This window comes from Camelus dromedarius, unplaced genomic scaffold, assembly GCF_036321535.1.
Source record: "Camelus dromedarius isolate mCamDro1 unplaced genomic scaffold, mCamDro1.pat HAP1_SCAFFOLD_28, whole genome shotgun sequence".
NCBI lineage: Eukaryota > Metazoa > Chordata > Mammalia > Artiodactyla > Camelidae > Camelus > Camelus dromedarius.
Genome location: NW_026989775.1, coordinates 221498 through 239238, shown reverse-complemented (window position 1 = coordinate 239238; position 17741 = coordinate 221498). Strand labels below are relative to the sequence as shown.

General features: G+C 41.1%; 1 long non-coding RNA gene across 3 annotated transcripts in view; it reads left to right on the top strand.

The window, feature by feature from the left end:
- Window positions 1–17287, top strand: part of LOC135320624 (uncharacterized) — a 39695-nt gene extending 22408 nt beyond the window's left edge. For 2 of the 3 annotated variants that reach the window (XR_010379865.1, XR_010379864.1), the window contains exons 3-7: window positions 898–1544; window positions 4749–4821; window positions 6546–6761; window positions 15335–15406; window positions 16778–17287. This is a non-coding gene — a long non-coding RNA (uncharacterized LOC135320624). The remainder of the gene's footprint in view (window positions 1–897; window positions 1545–4748; window positions 4822–6545; window positions 6762–15334; window positions 15407–16777) is intronic. The other variant, XR_010379866.1, reaches the window with a different exon arrangement.
- The last annotated feature ends 454 nt before the right edge of the window (window positions 17288–17741 follow it).

Below are 17741 nucleotides of genomic sequence, written 5' to 3'. Positions count from 1 at the left end.
CCCCAAACCTGGGTTTCCCTGTTGCATGTGGTGCCCTTTCCTCCCAATGACACATACTGCCCAAAGTTGGCATTTCAAGGGGTAACATTCCTCTCTAGTAAAACACAAGACAAACCAAACAAAATATATACATGCATGCTTGGTTCCAAAAGAACCTAGAGGCTTTATAGCTATGAGAAAACTGTTGCAGCTTTGCTAGGCTATTGGGAACTAGGTGTTCTTCTATCAGTGGTGAGAACGCTTAATTGTCCGATCATGTTGGGTAAAGCAATTATCAAAACCAAGTCTGCACCCCCATGATATAGTGCTTGACTGATGGGAAAAGACCGTTCACATAACGTGTGTCCTTTAATGTCTATGGCGAATTTTACAGTTCAGTTCTCTAAATGACTTATAATATTTACCTATATGGTCTTGAAAATCTGAGGCCTAATACATTTCAAGTTCAGTCAAATATTCCCCTCACTTACCACACTCCTTCACCCCAAAGAAGACATAACCCAAGCATTTGCTGAATGTAGGGGAAGGTCATCATTCCTTTCTGTGAGCTAATTATTCAATTCCTACCTATTTTATTCGAGAGTATTTGACCTTTGAGGAGTTCACTGTTTTGCACAGAGTGTGAAAGTGGAGGATCTCTGATTCTAGGAGGGGCTTGCTCTTCTCCTACTGGCTTCACTGCAGCTCATGTGGTGATCCTTTGAAATGGATGCCTGAGTGGAGGGGAGGGAAGAGAAAGTGCTTCATAGCTAGGCCCAACCCTGGGAAAAGGCTTACCTGGGCTTGGAGCATTGTGGTCTGAATGGTTTGTAAATTCCCCTTGGGACATGTGGATTCTCACGACATATTCCACCAATATGAGCGATTTTACCATCTCTGCCTTCTCTTCTCTTTTAGACGTCAGGAATCTTGGACCCGTTCTTGGAGCAGAGAACTGAGTACCTTCCTCAATTGCACATAGGTGTTCCACAGGTTTCTGCCATTATCAGCGAGGCTCAATATATCTCGTGATTGTCTTTCTTGCCTGGGATCCTCTGCAGAAGTCTCCATGCCAGTATTCTCCATTGTAGGAGAACAACCATCATCAATGTGTTCGCATCTCTCCTCAATCCATGCAGCCAAATTTTCTGCCAGGTTCTCTTCGTGTCTCCCATAAAGTCGACTTCTACAGGACTGGGCATGTCTAAAAGTACCTCGGAGCCTCACCAGTAAGCTGATGACAGGCAGATCTTCCACTGTCTGACTTTTCAATTTCTAGAAATTGACCCATGATCTCAGGCCACTGGGCAGCAACAGTATCTCGAACTTACAGAGCTTCCTAAACAATAGACTTAAGCCAAGCTCCACAGAGTGTGGCAACCCCACCATGACACTGATCCACCCACCGAGCTCTGCCAAGTTACCTTGGGTCCACCAGCTCATAACAAGCCTCGTGGAACAAACCAACATTCCACCTGGAATCTAACCAGTAACTGCCATCCTCAATTTTTGCTGCATTTTTACAGTGTTGGTGAAGGGGCTGCATCAGACGACAGGTACTTAAGGTAAAAGTGATTCTCTCCATTAGGGTCCCATTGTCCTTTATTTCCTACCCTCTTTTCTTTAGTTCAGTTCTCTAAACACAGTACAAATGGAGGGAAGTGTGTCCATGATAAGTTTATGGTTTCATTCATCTTAAAACTTTCTAACAGTTAACAGTACAAAAAGACCCACTAAAGGAAACATATGTTTGTGTAATATCCATTCACCCATAATATATATCCTTCTGTTGATTTTCTGCTGAAAGACCCACAGTCTCAGAACATGGATCCATTTGTTTCATGGGGGCTGAAAATCCAAGAAATGAAACCATTCCCAAAATACACTTTACTGTCTGTCTCTCTTACTCTTAGAACAGTTTTGTAGAACTGCTTTTCTTTGTTATAGATGTATGCCATTTAATCTTGTCGTAGTGTGGAATATGCCATTCATTCTTCATGTTGGAAGACTTTAAGAAAATATCACGGAGTATGAATCCATTATATTCAAAATAGGCATTTGGGTTAGGTCACGATGTGCTCTTATGAATCAATATTTATGAATATTAATGCACGCATCTGTTTTCTGAATACAGGTATGTTGAGTACATGCAAGCACTGATACTGGGTCGATGCATGCTGAATGATTCTTGACATCACTTTGCATATTTTCTTTTGAATTACCACGGTTCCTGTGGATATTATCAGCCAACAATACTCTTTTGGTTTTTGTTTGTTTGTTTGTTTGTTTGTTTGTTTGATTGCTTGTTCTTAGATTTGCAAACACATTCGTCCTTGCATCTCTCTGTTTGCTTTAAACAGAGAGTCATATAAGATGATTCACTTATTATAGGGCTGAAAATCCCCTATGTTTTCCTGCTTCCCTCTCCCATCTTTAGGGTTTTGATGTCCTCCTTGCCTTCTTCTTGTTTATTGTCTGCAACTCATGGTTCTTCTTGCATTTCCAGTGATGGTTTCTTATTTCCATTTCAACTAGCTTCTTTTCTATTCAGGGTAGTATTCTGAATCTTTCTTTTAGGAAAAGTTTCAAACTGCTGAATTCTGTAAAGTTTCCAGGTATCTGAAATTCTCTAGCTCTGCCGTTATTAGAAATGGTGGTCTTGTTGCATAAGCTACCCTAGATTGCAGCTGTTTCTCATTCATGATTTCATCTAAGTCCTGGCACTCCTTCTTATCCTGCAATATTTCTGCCGGGATATAAGCTGAAACCCCTCTGGAGGTTCTGTTGTGACTTAGTTGCTTCCTTCTAGGTGCATTGGTAATCACTGTGTAGATCATGAACTTTGTTGATTTGAATGATAATACAGCTGCTTGTAGGTCTATTGGGATTCCACATAATTTGGATGATGTTTGCTTACTTTTTTTGTATAGATGATTGCTTCTTCATTTTCAGCAATTTTCTGTCTGATTTTTTTCCAAATATCTTTTCAGACTGAATAATCTTTTCTTGCTTTTAACTCTGGGACTCTTATGAATCCTATTCTTTCATGCTTTGTCTTAACCCAGGATTCAACAGCAATGTTTGCGTTGGTTTTCCTTTGCTTTTCTATGTCATTTTCTGATCGAGGGATTTCAGTTCCCCTGTGTTCACAGTCATTCACGAGTCCCTCTGCATTATCTAGTCTGCTTAGGACTGACTTTAGCCCTGCTATTATCTCATCCATAGAGTTTGCTGATTTTATTTTGCTCATCTTTAGAGGGTGTCTTCCCCTTTTCTGGAATTCTGACTTTTGTGATTCTGAGACACTGTTGTTCTTCAGTGTTTCTATCACCTCCATTTTAAATAAATGTCTGATAGTGTTTCACAGTCTAGTTGTTTGAAAGTTTTTTTTGAGCCTTCAACCTCTTTGGAACTAAAAATGTTACTTCCTGTTTCTTTTACTATACTTCTTTATCTCTACTGGTCAGTTAATTTCAAGTATCTAATGTAGACTTGTAGGGCTTTTTAAGTGAAAGTTTAAGTCTCTTGTGTGTACAAAGTTCATGATATTTGTGTGAGGACAATTTTTCCTACACATTGATGCCATGTCATTTTCCTATATGTGTTGTCTTGTATATATCTAAATGCTGGTGATGCCTTTGCTGTGATGAACACAGCATACTCTTCGTTTTGTATAACCTCAATTTACTACGCTTATGTCACTGTACTGAAAGTACACAGGACTGTTTCTCTTGTGGAAATGAAGCATGTAAAGCTTTTCAGCTCTGCAAGCTGTTGAATGTCATTTTGGAGTGTTTCAAAAACAGTATCATGACTGTGAGCTTGTCCTTTCTATTTCTATGGGAATGTACCAATGTTATGAGTTCGTTCCAGAGCATCTCTGTCTACAGAAAAACCTGTGGAAACATATCTAAAGATGTCATGCATCAGGACCTGCAGTCATTATCACAGTGCCCCAGCTAGGTATCCTCCCTGAAGTACACTGTCAGTACCATTGAAAATGTAGCATTAACATTGGTAGATAATGGTGAAGGAAATGCTTCATTTTCTCACGTTGTGAACCTAGACCACTGTTCTTTGTTCTCTCACCCTTGTGGCTTTGGACCATGAAGGCAACCACAGTGCTGTCCCGCATCCTTTGCCTCATAACAAACCATAATCCCAGTCCAGTCTATCAATATAGCAGATCCTGAGGCTTTGGAAACTGATTTATACACCAAGGCCCCCTGGATCCCTCAGACCTGATGCTTGATGTCTCTAATTAGACCCCACACATGCTCTATTGGCAAAATTCCAAATTGGACCCTGGGCCTGCAGATGCAGTGCATGTGGCCATGGGACCTTTCGAGAAACTCAACCTCATGCGCCTGGTTTGTTGCTTTTTCATTGAGTTCCCAGGTCTGTTTCCTCTCTGGATAAGGCCAACCACAATCCACAACACACTCCAGTTCCCTGATACTCAGCGTGTGCCATCACCCATAGCCCTATCCCTCATTGTTCATAGCCAAAGTGAGCCCAAATTTGGCAGCACTGATGTTGGTCTCAGAATCAATTGTGGGGATATTTTGTGCTGGTTTCTTTGAGTTCTGTCAGCCAAGCATCTGCTGTGCACTCTACTAACACTCAGCGCATCGCTTTCAATCCCATGCGTCCTGTCCGCTTGAGAGTGTGCGTCCAAATAAAACAGGGTTTCACCTTTGCTGCTCCATCAGCAGAGGTCAGGTCCTGCACTGATTTCCATTCTCTACAAGGCCTTTTTCTCTTTCCAGGTTTTCTGAGGCATCATTCTGTCTTTGGAAGTAAGAGACCACTCTTTGTCAAGTGTCCTGGACCACGGGCTGGGTGAGTGGATGTTTATCTTGCTGTGTACATGGGAGCGAGTGGGCACTGTTTGCACAGGTACTCTGCCAATTGGCTATGAATAAATCAACACTTTCTATATATAACACACAGAAATGTGATTCTTGTTTATCTCTTTTTCTATAAAGCCATGGTGGGAGGGATTCTCCAAAGAATCCAGTTTTGACATTGTGTTGATACCTCAGTTGCGGTCTTTCAAAATGTTAATAGAATTGATGTACAAATTAGGGATTTATATGAAAATGAAGTTAGTTTTTGAAACATACTAAATCTACCTACAAGCCAGACTTGTCAAATTCAGGTAACATTTTGTCAGCTCTAAGGGAAACATAGACAGATAGAATGTAAAATAGCAGTCCAAAATGATGAAGGTGTCATGTCAACTGTTTACTGTTGATGTCTGCAATACAAAAAGGAAACATAAAATAAATATTGGAACCATGAAATAACCCCAACCCAGTGTTTCCATTTTGCATGTGGTGCCCTTTCTCCCAGTGACTCATACTGGCCAATGTTGTCATTTCAATGGGTAACATTTCTCTCTAGGAAGACACAAGCAACCCAAACCACTTATTTAAATATAGGCTTGGTTCCAAAACACCTAGAGGCATTATAGCTATGAGAAAACTGCTGCAGCTTTGCTAGACTATTGAGAAACAGGTTCTCTTTTATCAACGATGAGAAAGGTAAATCATCTGATCGTGTTGGGTAAAGCAATTTAAGCTAACTAAGTGGGCACCCCGTGATATACTGCACCCGGGACTTGAACGAAGGGAAAAGACGGTCCACATAACTTGTGTCCTTATATGTATATGGCGACTTTTACACTTCAGTTCACTAAGTGACTTATAATAGTTACCTATACTGTCTTGAAAAGCTGAGGAAAAATACTTATTCAAGTTCAGTCAAATAATCCCCTCGCTTGCCAAACTCTCTTCACCCAAATAAGATGTAACCCCAGCACTTGCTAAATCAAGGGGTAGATAATCATTTCTTTGTGTGAGCTATATATTGAAACCCTATCTATTTTATTCGAGAGTATTTGACCTTTGAGGAGTTCAGTGTTGTGCACAGAGTGTGAAGTTGGAGGAACTCTGGTTCTAGGAGGGGCTTGCTATTCTCCTTCTGGCTGCATTGCAGCTCAGGGTCTGATCCTTTGAAATGGATGCCTGAGTGGAGGGGAGGGAAAAGCAATTGCTTGATAGCTAAGCCCAAACTTGGGAAAAGGTTTATCAGGGCTTCATGCTCTGTGGTCTGTGAGATTTGTAAATGCCCCTTGGGATGTGTGGATTCTCACGACCTCTTCCAGGAACATGAGTGGTTTTATCATCTTTGCCATCTCTTCTCTTTTAGACGTCAGGAGTCTTGGGCCACTTCTTAGAGCAGAGAATTTAGTACATTCCTAAAATGCACGTTGACTCTCCACAGTTTTATGTTAGTATCAGTGAGTCTCAATATGTCTCATGAATGACTTTCGAGCCTGGTATTCTCTAAAGTAGTCTCCATGAGAGTATACTCAATATTAGCAGAACAACTTTCATCAATATGTTCGCATCTCTCCTCAATCCGTGCAGCCAGCCTTTCTGCCAGCTTCTCTTCGTGTCTCCCATAAAGTCGACTTCTACAGGACTGGGTAAGTCTGAAAGTACATCAGAGCCTCACCAGTAAGCTGATGACAAGCAGATCTTCCACTGTCTGCCTTTTAGTTTCTAGAAAATGACCCGTGATCTCAGGCCATTGGGCAGCATCAGTATCTCGAAATAACATATCTTCCTGAAGAATACACCTAAGCCAAGCTCCACAGAGGGCAGCAGCCCCTCCATGACACTGATTCACCCACAGAGCTCTGCCCAGATACCTTGGATCCACCAGCCTCAACAAGCCTCGTGGAACACACAACAATTCCACCTGGATTCAAACCGGTAACTGCCATCCACAATGGTTGCTGCATCTTATCAGTGTTGGGGGAAGGGCTGCATCAGACGAGAGGTTCCTAAAGTAAATGTGATTCTGTCCATTAGCGTCCCATTGTCCTTTATTTCCTACCCTCTTTCCTTTAGTTCAGAACTCTAAACACAATACAAACGAAGGGAAGTTTGTCCATGATAAGTTTATAGTTTCAACCGTCTTTAAACTTTCTAACAGTTAACAGTACAAAAAGGCCCACTATAGGAAACATATGTTTGTGTAATATCCATTCACCCATAATACATATCTCTCTGTTGATTTTCTGCTGAAAGACCCACAATCTCAGAACATGGATCCATTTGTTTCATGGGGGCTGAAATTCCTAGAAATGAAACCAATCCCAAACTGCACTTTACTGTCTGTCTCTCTTACTGTTACTACAGTTTTGTAGAGCTACTTTTCTTTGTTCTAAGTGTATGCCATTTATTCTCTTCGTAGGGTTGAATATGTCATTCATTCATCCTTTTGGAAGACTTGTACGGCTGTATCACGGACTATGAATCAATTTTATTCAAAATATGCATTTGGATTAGGTCACGATGTGCTCTTATGAATCAACATTTATGAATATTAATCCACGCATCTGTTTTCTGAATACAAGTGTGTTGAGTACATGCAAGCAGTGATATTTGGTCGATGCGTGCTGAATGAACCTTGACATCACTTTGCATATTTTCTTTTGAATTATCACGAACCTGTGGATATATATCAGCCAACCGTACTCTTTTGGTGTTTTTTTGTTTGTTTGATTATTTGTTTGTTTGCTTTTTCTTTGATTTGCAAACACATTCGGTCATGCATCTCTCTGTTTGCTTCAAACAGAGAGTCATATAAGATGATTCACTTATTATAGGGCTGAAAATCCCCTATGTTTTCCTGCTTCCCTCTCCCATCTTTAGGTTATTGATGTCCTCCTTGTCTTCTTCTAGTTAATTCTCTGCAACTTATTGCTCTTCTTGCATTTCCAATGATGGTTTTCTTATTTCCATTTCGTCTTGCTTCTTTTCTCTACAGGGTAGAATTCACAATATTTCTTTAAGATAAGTATTGAAATGCTGAATTCTTTTAAGTTTTTCCGGTCTGTGAAATTCTCTAGTTCTGCCGTTATTAGAAATGGTGGTCTTGTGGCATAGGCTAGCCTAGATTGCACATTTTTCTCATTCAGGATTTCGTCCAAGTCCTGGCACTCGTTCATGTCCTGCAAAATTTCTGCCGAGATATAAGCTGAAACCGCTCTTACGGTTCTGCTGTGACTTAGTTGCTTTCCTCTAGGTGCAATGAAAATCACTGGGTTGATCATGAACATTGATGATTAGAATGATAATACAGCTGCTTGTAGGTCTATTGGGATTCCACATAATTTGGACACTCTTTGCTTCCTTTTGCTGTACGGATGATTGTTTCTTAGCTTTCAGCAAATTTCAGTCTGATTATTCTCCAAATATCTTTTCTGTCTTTTGTTTTATATCTTGCTGTTCCCACTGGGACACTTATGAAACCTATTCTTTCATGATTTGTCTTACGCCAGGATTCAACAGCAGTATTTGCATTGGTTATGCCTTGCATTTCTATGTCATCTTCTGATAGAGGGATTTCGGTTCCCCTGTTTTCACAGTCATCCATGAGTCCCTCTGTATTATCTAGTCTGATTAGGACAGAATTTAGCCCTGATAATATCTCATCCATTGAGATTTCTGATTTTATTTTCTCGTCTTTAGAGGTTCTCTTCCCCTTTTCTAGAATTCTGCCTTTTGTGATTCTGAGACACTCTTGTCCTTCAGTGTTTCTCTCCCCTCCATTTTCAATACTTGCTCTGATAGTGTTTCAGTCTAGTTGTATGAAAGCTTTTCTTTGGGCCTTCAATTTCTTTGGAACTGAAAATGGTACTTCCTGTTTCCTTTACTATACTTCTATATCTCTACTGGTCAATTACTATCAGGTATTTAATGCAGACATGTAGGGCTTTTTAAGTGAAACTTTTGGTCTGTTGTGTGTATGCAATTCCATGATATTTCTGTGAGGACAATTTTTCCTACTCATTGATGCCATGTCATTTTCCTGTGTGTGTTGTCTTGTATATCTCTATTTGCTGGTGATGCCTCTGTTGTGATGAACACACCATACTCTTCTCCTTTAGTATAACGTCATTTTTACTATGCTTATGTCACTGATCTGAAAGTGCACAGGACCCTTCCTCTTGTGGAAATGAAGCATGTCAAGGTTTTGAGCTTTGCAGGCTCTTTAATGTTATTTTGATGTGTTTTGAAAACAACATCGTGACAGTGAGCTTGCCCTTTCTATTTCCATGGGAATTTCCCAATGTAACGAGTTCTTTCCAGAGCTTCTCTGTCTACAGAAAAAACTGTGGAAACATATATAAGGATGTCATGCATCAGTGACTGCTGCCATTACTGCATAGCACCAGCTAGGTGTCCTTGGTGCCATAACATTTCAGTGCCATTCAAAATGTAGCATCTGCATTTTGGAGATTATGGTGAAGGAAATGCTTCATTTTCTCACGTTGTGTACCTAGACCAGTGTTCTTTGTTCTCTCATCCTTGTGGCTAGGGACCACGAAGGCAAACACAGAGCTTTCCTGCATAATCTGCCTCATACCAAAAGTAATCCCAGTCCAGTCTATAAATGTAGCAGATCCTAAGCCTTTGGAAAATGATTTCAACCACAAGGCCCCCTGGATCACTCAGACCATATGCATGATATCTCTGATTAAGGCCCACATGTGCTCTATTGGCAAAACACCAAATTGGTCCCTAGGCTTGCAGATGCAGTTGATGTGGCCATGGGACATTTCGAGAAACTCAACTTCATGCACCAGGATTGTAGCATTTTCATTGGGGTCCCAAGTTAGTTTCCATTCTGGATAGGGCCAACCACAATCCACAACACACTCCAGATCACTGAGTTTCAGCGTGTGCCATCATCCATTGCCTCATTGTTCGCAGCCATCGCGAGCCCAAATATGGCAGCACCAATCTTGTTCTCAGAATCAATTGTGGCGATGTTTTGTGATGATTTCTTTGAGTTCTGTCAGCCAAGCATCTGCTGTGCACTCTTCTAACACTCAGCACATCACTTTCAATCCCATGCATTCTGTCCACTTGAGAGTGTGCTTCCAAGTAAAACAGGGTTTCACCTTTGCTTCTCCATCAACAGAGATAAGGTCCTGCACTGATTTCCATTCTCTAATTTGACTTCTCCCACTTCCATGTATTCTGAGGCCTCATTCTGTCTTTGGATATAAGAGATCACTCTTTGGCAAGTGTCCTGGACCATGGGCTGGGTGAGTGGATGTTTATCTTGCTGTGTAGATGGGAGCGAGTGAGCGTATGTTGCACTGGTACCCTGACAACTGGGCATCGATAAATCAACACTTTCCATATATAACTCACAGAAATGTTATTCTTGTTATCTCGTTTTGCTATACGGCCATGGTGGGAGGGTTTGTCTGAAGACTCCAGTTTTGACATTGTGTTGATACCTCAATTGCGGTCTTTCAAAAAGTTAGTAGAATTGATTTACATACCTGGAGATTTACATGAATATAAAGATAGATTTTGAAACATACTAAATCTGCCTACAAGTCAGACTTGTCAAGTTAAGGTATCATTTTTTCAGCTCTAAGGGAAAAGAAGACAGATAGAATGAAAAAAGCAGTCCAAAATAATGAAGGGGACAGGTCAATGGTTAAATGTTGATGCCTCCAACACAAACAGGAAGGATGAAATAAATTTTGGTCCCATGAAATAGCCCCCACAAAATGTTTCCCATTTGCATGTATTGCCCTTTCCTCTCAGTGACTCACACTGGCCAATGTTGTCATTTCAAGTGGTAACATTTCTCTGTAGGAAGACAGAAGGTGACCCAAACCACATATTTATATATAGGCTTGGATCCAAAAGTACCTAGAGGCATTATAGCTATGAGAAAACTGCTGCAGTTTTGATAGGCTATTGAGAACCAGGTGCCCTATTATCAATGATGAGAATGCTTAATCTTCCGATCATGTTGGGTAAAGTATTTAAACACAACCATGTCTGCACCCACATGTTATGCTGCACCAGGGGCTTCAATGAAGGAAAAGACCATCCACATATCATGTGTCCTTACATGTCTATGGCGACTTTTACAATTCAGTTCACTAACCGACTTATAATATTACATATACTGTATTGAAAAACTGAGGACACATACATATACAAGTTCAGTCAAAGATTCCCCTCACTTACCACACTCACTTCACCAAAAAGAAGATGTAACCCCAGCATTTGCTGAAACTAGCGGAAGGTTATCATTTCTTTGTGTGAGTTAATATTCAATTCCTATCTATTTTAGTCGGGAGTATTTGAACATTGAGGTGTACAGTGTTGTGCACAGAGAGTAAAGTTGGAGGAACACTGATTCTAGGAGGGGCTTGCTATACTCCTACTGGCTTCAATGCAGCTCAGGTGCTGATCCTTTGAAATGGATGGCTGATTTTAGGGGAGGGAAGAGCAAATGCTTGATAGCTAGGACCAACCCTGGGAAAAGGCTTACCAGGGATTCGTGCCCTGAGGTCTGAGTGATTTATAAATGCCCCTTGGGATGTGTGGATTCTCATGACCTCTTAAAAGAACAAGAGGCATTTTATCAACTCTGCCATCTCTTCTCTATTAGACGTCAGGATTCTTGGACCAGTTCTTGTAGCAGAGAATTGAGTACCTTCCACAAGTGCACATTGACCCTCCACAGGTTTCTGTCAGTATCAGCAAGGCTCAATATTTCTCATGAATGTCTTTTGAGCCTGGTATTCTCTACAGAAGTCTGCATGCCAGTATTCTCCATTGTAGCAGAACAACACTCATCAATGTGTTCACATCTCTCCTCAATCCGTGCACTCATCCTTCTGACAGCTTCTCTTGGTGTCTCCCATGAAGTCGACTTCTACAGGACTGGGCAAGTCTGAAAGTCCCTCGGAGCCTCACCAGTAAGCTGATGACAGGCAGAACTTCCACTGTCTGCTGTTTCAATTTCTATAAACTGACCCGTGATCTCAAATCTTTGGGCAGCATCAGTATCTCGAAATTACACAGCTTCCTGAAAAATAGACCTAAGCCATGTTCCACATAGGGCGGCAGCCCCTCCATGACCCTGATCCACTCACAGAGCTCTGCCCAGTTACCTTGGATCCACCAGCTACACCAAGACTCGCAGAACACACTGACATTCCACCTGGAATCAAACCGGTACCTGCAATCCACAATATTTGCTACATCTTGTCAGTGTTGGGGGAGTGGCTGCATCAGACCAGAGTTTCCTAAGGTAAAAGTGATTCTCTCCATTAGCATCCCATGGTCCTTTTTTCCCTACCCTCTTTGCTTTAGTTCAGATCTCTATACACAGTACAAACCGAGGGAAGTGTGTCCATGTTAAGTTTATGGTTCCACACGTCTTTAACCTTTCTAAAAGTTAACAGTTCACAAAGACCCCACTATAGGAATCTTAAGTTTGTGTAATAGCCATTCACCCAGAATACATATCTGTCTCTTGCTTTTTGGCTGAAACTCTCACACTCTCAGATCATGGATTCATTTGATTCATGGGGGCTGAAATTCCTAGAAATGAAGCCCATCCTAATGTACACTTTAATGTTTGTCTCTTTTGCTCTTAGTACAGTTTTGTATAGCTACTTTTCTTTGTTATAGGCATATGCCATTTATTCTTACGTAGGGTTGAATAGGCGATTCATTCATCCTGTAGGATGTCTAGTAAATCTATATAATGAAATACGAATCAATGTTATTCAAAATAGGCATTTGGTTTAGGTCACGATATGCTCTAATGAATCAACATTTTTGAATATTAATGCACGCATCTGTTTTCTGAATACAAGTGTTTTGAGTACATGCCAGCAGTGATAATGTATCGATGCTTGCTGAATGATTCTTGACACCCGTTTGAGTATTTTCTTTTGAATTATCATGGTTTCTTTGGGTATATGTCAGCCAACCATAGTATTTGGTGTTTGTTTGTTTGTTTGATTTTTTGTTTGTTTGCTTTTTCTTTGATTTGCAAACACATTAGGCCATGCATCTCTCCGTTTGCAGCAGAGAGTCATATAAGCTGATTAATTTTGTATAGTGCTGAAAATCACCTATGTTTACCTGCATCCCTCTCCCATCTTTAGGGTTTTAATGTCCTCCTTCCCTTCTTCTTGTTTATTCTCTGCAACTCTTTGCTCTTCTTGCATTTCCAATGATGGTTTTCTTATTTCAATTTCATTTTGCTTCTTTTCTATTAAGGGTAGAATTCTCAATCTTTGTTTAATGATAAGGTTCGAGCTGCTGAATTCTTTTACGTTTTGCCGGTCTATGAAATTTTCTAGATCTGCCGTTATCAGAAATGGCAGTCTTGTGGCATAGGCTACCCTGGAATGCAGATTTTTCTCATTCAGGTTTTGGTCTATGTCCTGGCACTCCTTCCTGTCCTGCAATATTTCTGTCGAGGTAAAAGCTGAAACCCCTATGGTCTTTCTGTTGTAACTAAGTTGCTTTCCTCTAGGTGCACTTAAAATCACTGGGTTGATCATGAAGTTTGATGATTTGAATAATACAGCTGCTTGTAGGTTTATAGGGATTCCAAATAATTTGGATGCTGTTTGCTCCTGGTTTCGTATAGATGATTGTTTCTTGGCTTTCAGCAAATTTCAGTCAGATTTTTCTCCAAATATCTTTTCAGAGGTTTTTTTTTTTTTTTTGGTATACCCAGCTTTTCCTTCTGAGACTCTTATGAATCCTAGTCTTTCATGCTTTGTCTTACCCCAGGATTCAACAGCAATATTTGCATTGGTTTACACTAGCTTTTCTGTGTCATCTTCTGATAGAGGGATTTCTGTTCCCCTTTGTTCACAGACATTCACGAGTCGCTCTGCATTATCTAGACTGCTCAGGACTGACTTTTAACCTGCTATTATCTTATACATTGAGTTTACTTATTTTATTTGGCTCATCTTAGAGGTTCTCTTCCCCTTTTCTGATATTCTGCCTTTTGTGATTCTGAGACACTGTTGTTCTTTATTGTTTCTCTCACCTCCGTTTTCAATAATTTCTCTAGTAATGTTTCAAAATCTAGTTGTTTCAAAGCTTTTTTTTGGCCTTCAATCTCTTTGGAACTGAAATTGTTACTTCCTGTTTCTTTTACTATATCTTTATCTCTATTGGTCAAGTACTATCAGGTATCTAATGCAGACTTGTAAGGCTTGGTTAAGTGAAACTTTTAGTCTATTTGGTGTACCCAATCCCATGATATTTCCCTGAAGACAAATTTTCCTTGACATTGAAGCCATTTCGTCTTCCTGTGTGTGTTGTCTGGTATACCTCTATTTACTGGTGATACCTTTGTTGTGATGAACACACCATACGTGCATCATTTAGAATAATCTCCTTTTATTTTTCTTATGTCACTTTTCTGAAAGTGCACAGGACCCTTCCTCTTGTGGAAATGGAGCATCTAAATGTTTTCAGCTCTGTAGGCTGTTGTATGTCATTTTGGAGTGTTTTCAAAACAGAATATTGTTAGTGCACTTGTCCTTTCTAGTTCTATGGGAATGTCCCAATTTTACCAGTTCTTCCCAGAGCTTCTCTGTCTACAGAAAAACCTGTGGAAACATATCTAAGGATGTCACGCATCAGGGCCTGCTGCCATTATCCCACAGCCCCACCAAGTTGTCCTCGGTGCCGTACAATTTCAGTACTATCCAAAATGTAGCATCTGCATTTGGGAGGTAATGGTGAATGAAATGCTTCATCTTCTCATGCTGCGGACCTAGACAACTAACCTTTGTTCTCTCATCCTTGTGGCTTGGGACCACAAAGGCAAACACAGCGATGTCCCGCATCCTCTGCCTCATACCAAAACTTAATCCCAGTCCAGGCTAGGAAACTAGCTGATCCTAACACTTTGCAATCTGATTTCAACCCCAAGGACCCCTGGATCCCTCAGACCAGATGCATGATTTCTCTAATTGAGCCCCACTCGTGCTCTATTGGCAAAATGTCAAATTGTTCCCTTGGCCTGCAGATGCAGTGAATGTGGCCATAGGACATTTTGATAAACTCAACTTTGCACACAGGGTGGTTGCTTTCACATTGGGGTCTAAGGTCAGTTTCCTCTCTTGGTAGGGCAAACCACAATCCACAACACACTCCGGATCCCTGAGACACAGCGTGTGACACCATCCACAGCCTTATACCTCATTTTCCACAGCCAATGCTAGCTCAAATTTGGCAGCTCGGATCTTGGTCTCAGAATCAATTGTGGGGATATTTTGTGCTGATTTCCTTGAGTTCTGTCAGCCAAGTATTTTCTGTGCATGCTTCTAACACTCAGCACATCGCTTTCAATCCCATGTGTCCTTTCCGCTTGAGATTGTGTGTCCAAGTAAAACAGAGTTTCACCTTTGCTTTTCCATCACCAGACGTCAGGTACTGCACTGATTTCCAATTTCTACTTTGCCTTCTCCTCCTCCCAGGTTTTCTGAGGCCTCATTCTCTTTTGGAACTAAGGGACCACTCTTCAGCATGTGTCCTGAACCAAGGGCTTCGTGAGTGGGTGTTTATCTTGCTGTGTACATGGGAACGAGTGAGCATAGTTGGCACTAATACCCTGCCAACTGGGCATCAAGAAATCAACACATTCTATATATAACTCACAGAAATGTGATTCTTGCTTATCTCTGTTTTCTATACAGCCATGGTGGGAGGGTTTGTCCAAAGACTACAGTTTTGACATTGTGTTAATACCTCAGTTGCAGTCTTTCAAAAGGTTAATAGAATTGATTTACATATTTTGGGATTTATATGAAAATGAAGTTAGATTTTGAAACATACTAAATCTAATTACAAGCCAGACTTGTGAAGTTCTTTTACAATTTTGTCAGGTCTAAGGGAAAAATAGACAGATAGAATGTACAGTAGCAGTCCAAAATGATGAAGGCGACAGGTCAAATCTTTACTGTTGATACCTACAACACCAACAGGAACCATGAAATAACTATTGGAACCATGAAATAACCCCCATCCTCGGTTTCCCTTCTGCATGTGCTGCACTTTCCTCCCAATGACACATACTGGCCAATGTTGTCATTTCAAGGGGGAACATTTCTCTCTAGGGAAACCCAATTAAACTAAAACACCATATTTATGTGTATTCTTGGTTCAAAAACTCCTAGAGGTGTTATAGCTATGAGAAAACTGCTGCAGTTTTGCTCTGCTATTGAGAACCAGGTGCTCTTCTATCAACTATGAGAACAAACGGTTGATCATGTTGGGTAAAGCAGTTTAACCCAACAAATTATGCACCAACATGATATACTGCACCTGGTGCTTCAATGAAGTGAAAAGATGGTCCACATATCATGTGTCCTTACATGTCTATGGTGACTTTTACAGTTCACTTCACTAACTGACTTATAACTGTTACCTATACTGTCTAGAAAAACTGAGGCCTAATATATATCAAGTTCAGTCAAAGATTCCCCTCACTTACCACACTCCCTTCACCCCAAGGTAGATGTAACCCCAGCATTTGCTGAAACTAGGCTAAGTTCATCATTTCTTTGTGTGAGCTATGTATTCTATTCCTATCTATTATAGCCGACAGTATTTGATCTTTGAGGATTTAAGTGTTGTGCACAAAGTGTGAAGTTGGAGGAACACTGTACGTAGGAGTGGCTTGCTTTTCTCCTACTGGCTTCATTGCAGCTCAAGTGCTGATCCTTTTAAATGGATGCCTGAGTGGAGGGGAGGAAAGAGCAATTTCTTGATATCTAGGCCCAACCCCGGGGAAAGCTTACCAGGGCCTCATGCTCTGTGGTCTGTGTGATTTTTAAATGCCCCTTGGGATATGTGGATTCTCACAAACCCTTCCAAGAACATGAGCGGTTTTATCATCCCTGCCATTTCTTCTCTTTTAGACGTCAGGAATCTTGGACCACTTCTTGGAGCAGAGAATTGAGTACCTTCCTCAAGTAAACGTTGACCCTCCACAGGATTCTGCTAGTATCAGTGAGGCTCAACATGACTCATGAAAGTCTTTCAAGCCTGGTATTCTCTAAAGAAGTCTTCATGCCAGTATTCTCCATTGTAGCAGAACAACTCTCATCAATGTGTTCGCACGTCTCCTCAATCTGTGCAGCCAGGTTTTCTGCCAGCTTCTCTTCGTGTCTCCATTAAAGTCGACTTCTACAGCACTGGGCAAGTCTGAAAGTACCTCACAGCCTCACCGGTATGCTGATGATGGGCAGATCTTCCACAGTCTGTCTTTTCAGTTTCTTGAAACTGACCCGTGATCTCAGGTAGTGAAGGTCGCACAACATTGTGAATGCCCCTAATGCTCCTGAATTGCACAATTTAAAAGAGGAAATGTCTATATTTTATTACATGAAACTCTAAAAAAAAAAAATGATGCCATAAATGATGAGAAACAAACAAAGGAAACTAAAGAAAACCAAACAAAAACATCTCCAGCGGAAGGGAAGTCAAGTTTGGGAGGGGGAGGGGACTGACGGTGGGATTTTGGAGAACATTTTGGAGAAGAAGTTGTGGGTGGGTGCAGAGGGGGCTCTGCCCCAGGGGGTGGTGATGCCTGAACTGGTTCTCCATTGCCCAGCAGTCCAGCTGCAGATGCAGGTTCAGGAGGAGCTGCAGGAGATGCAGGAGGGAGCTCGGGGTCTCCTGCTGGATCCAGATCATCCTTTTTTGGTCTCTGACATCTTCCTCTGCCCCTGCCTCCTGTGTAACTATTGGATGTGGAGAGAGTTTTAAGTCTTGTGGAAGTGCTCATGCTGTGAGAGAGGAAAAATTGGCACACCTGCCTCCCTTTCCATGTGCCTCTTCAAGGACAGAAACCTTCCCAGAGCTTTCCAGACAGCTCCCAAC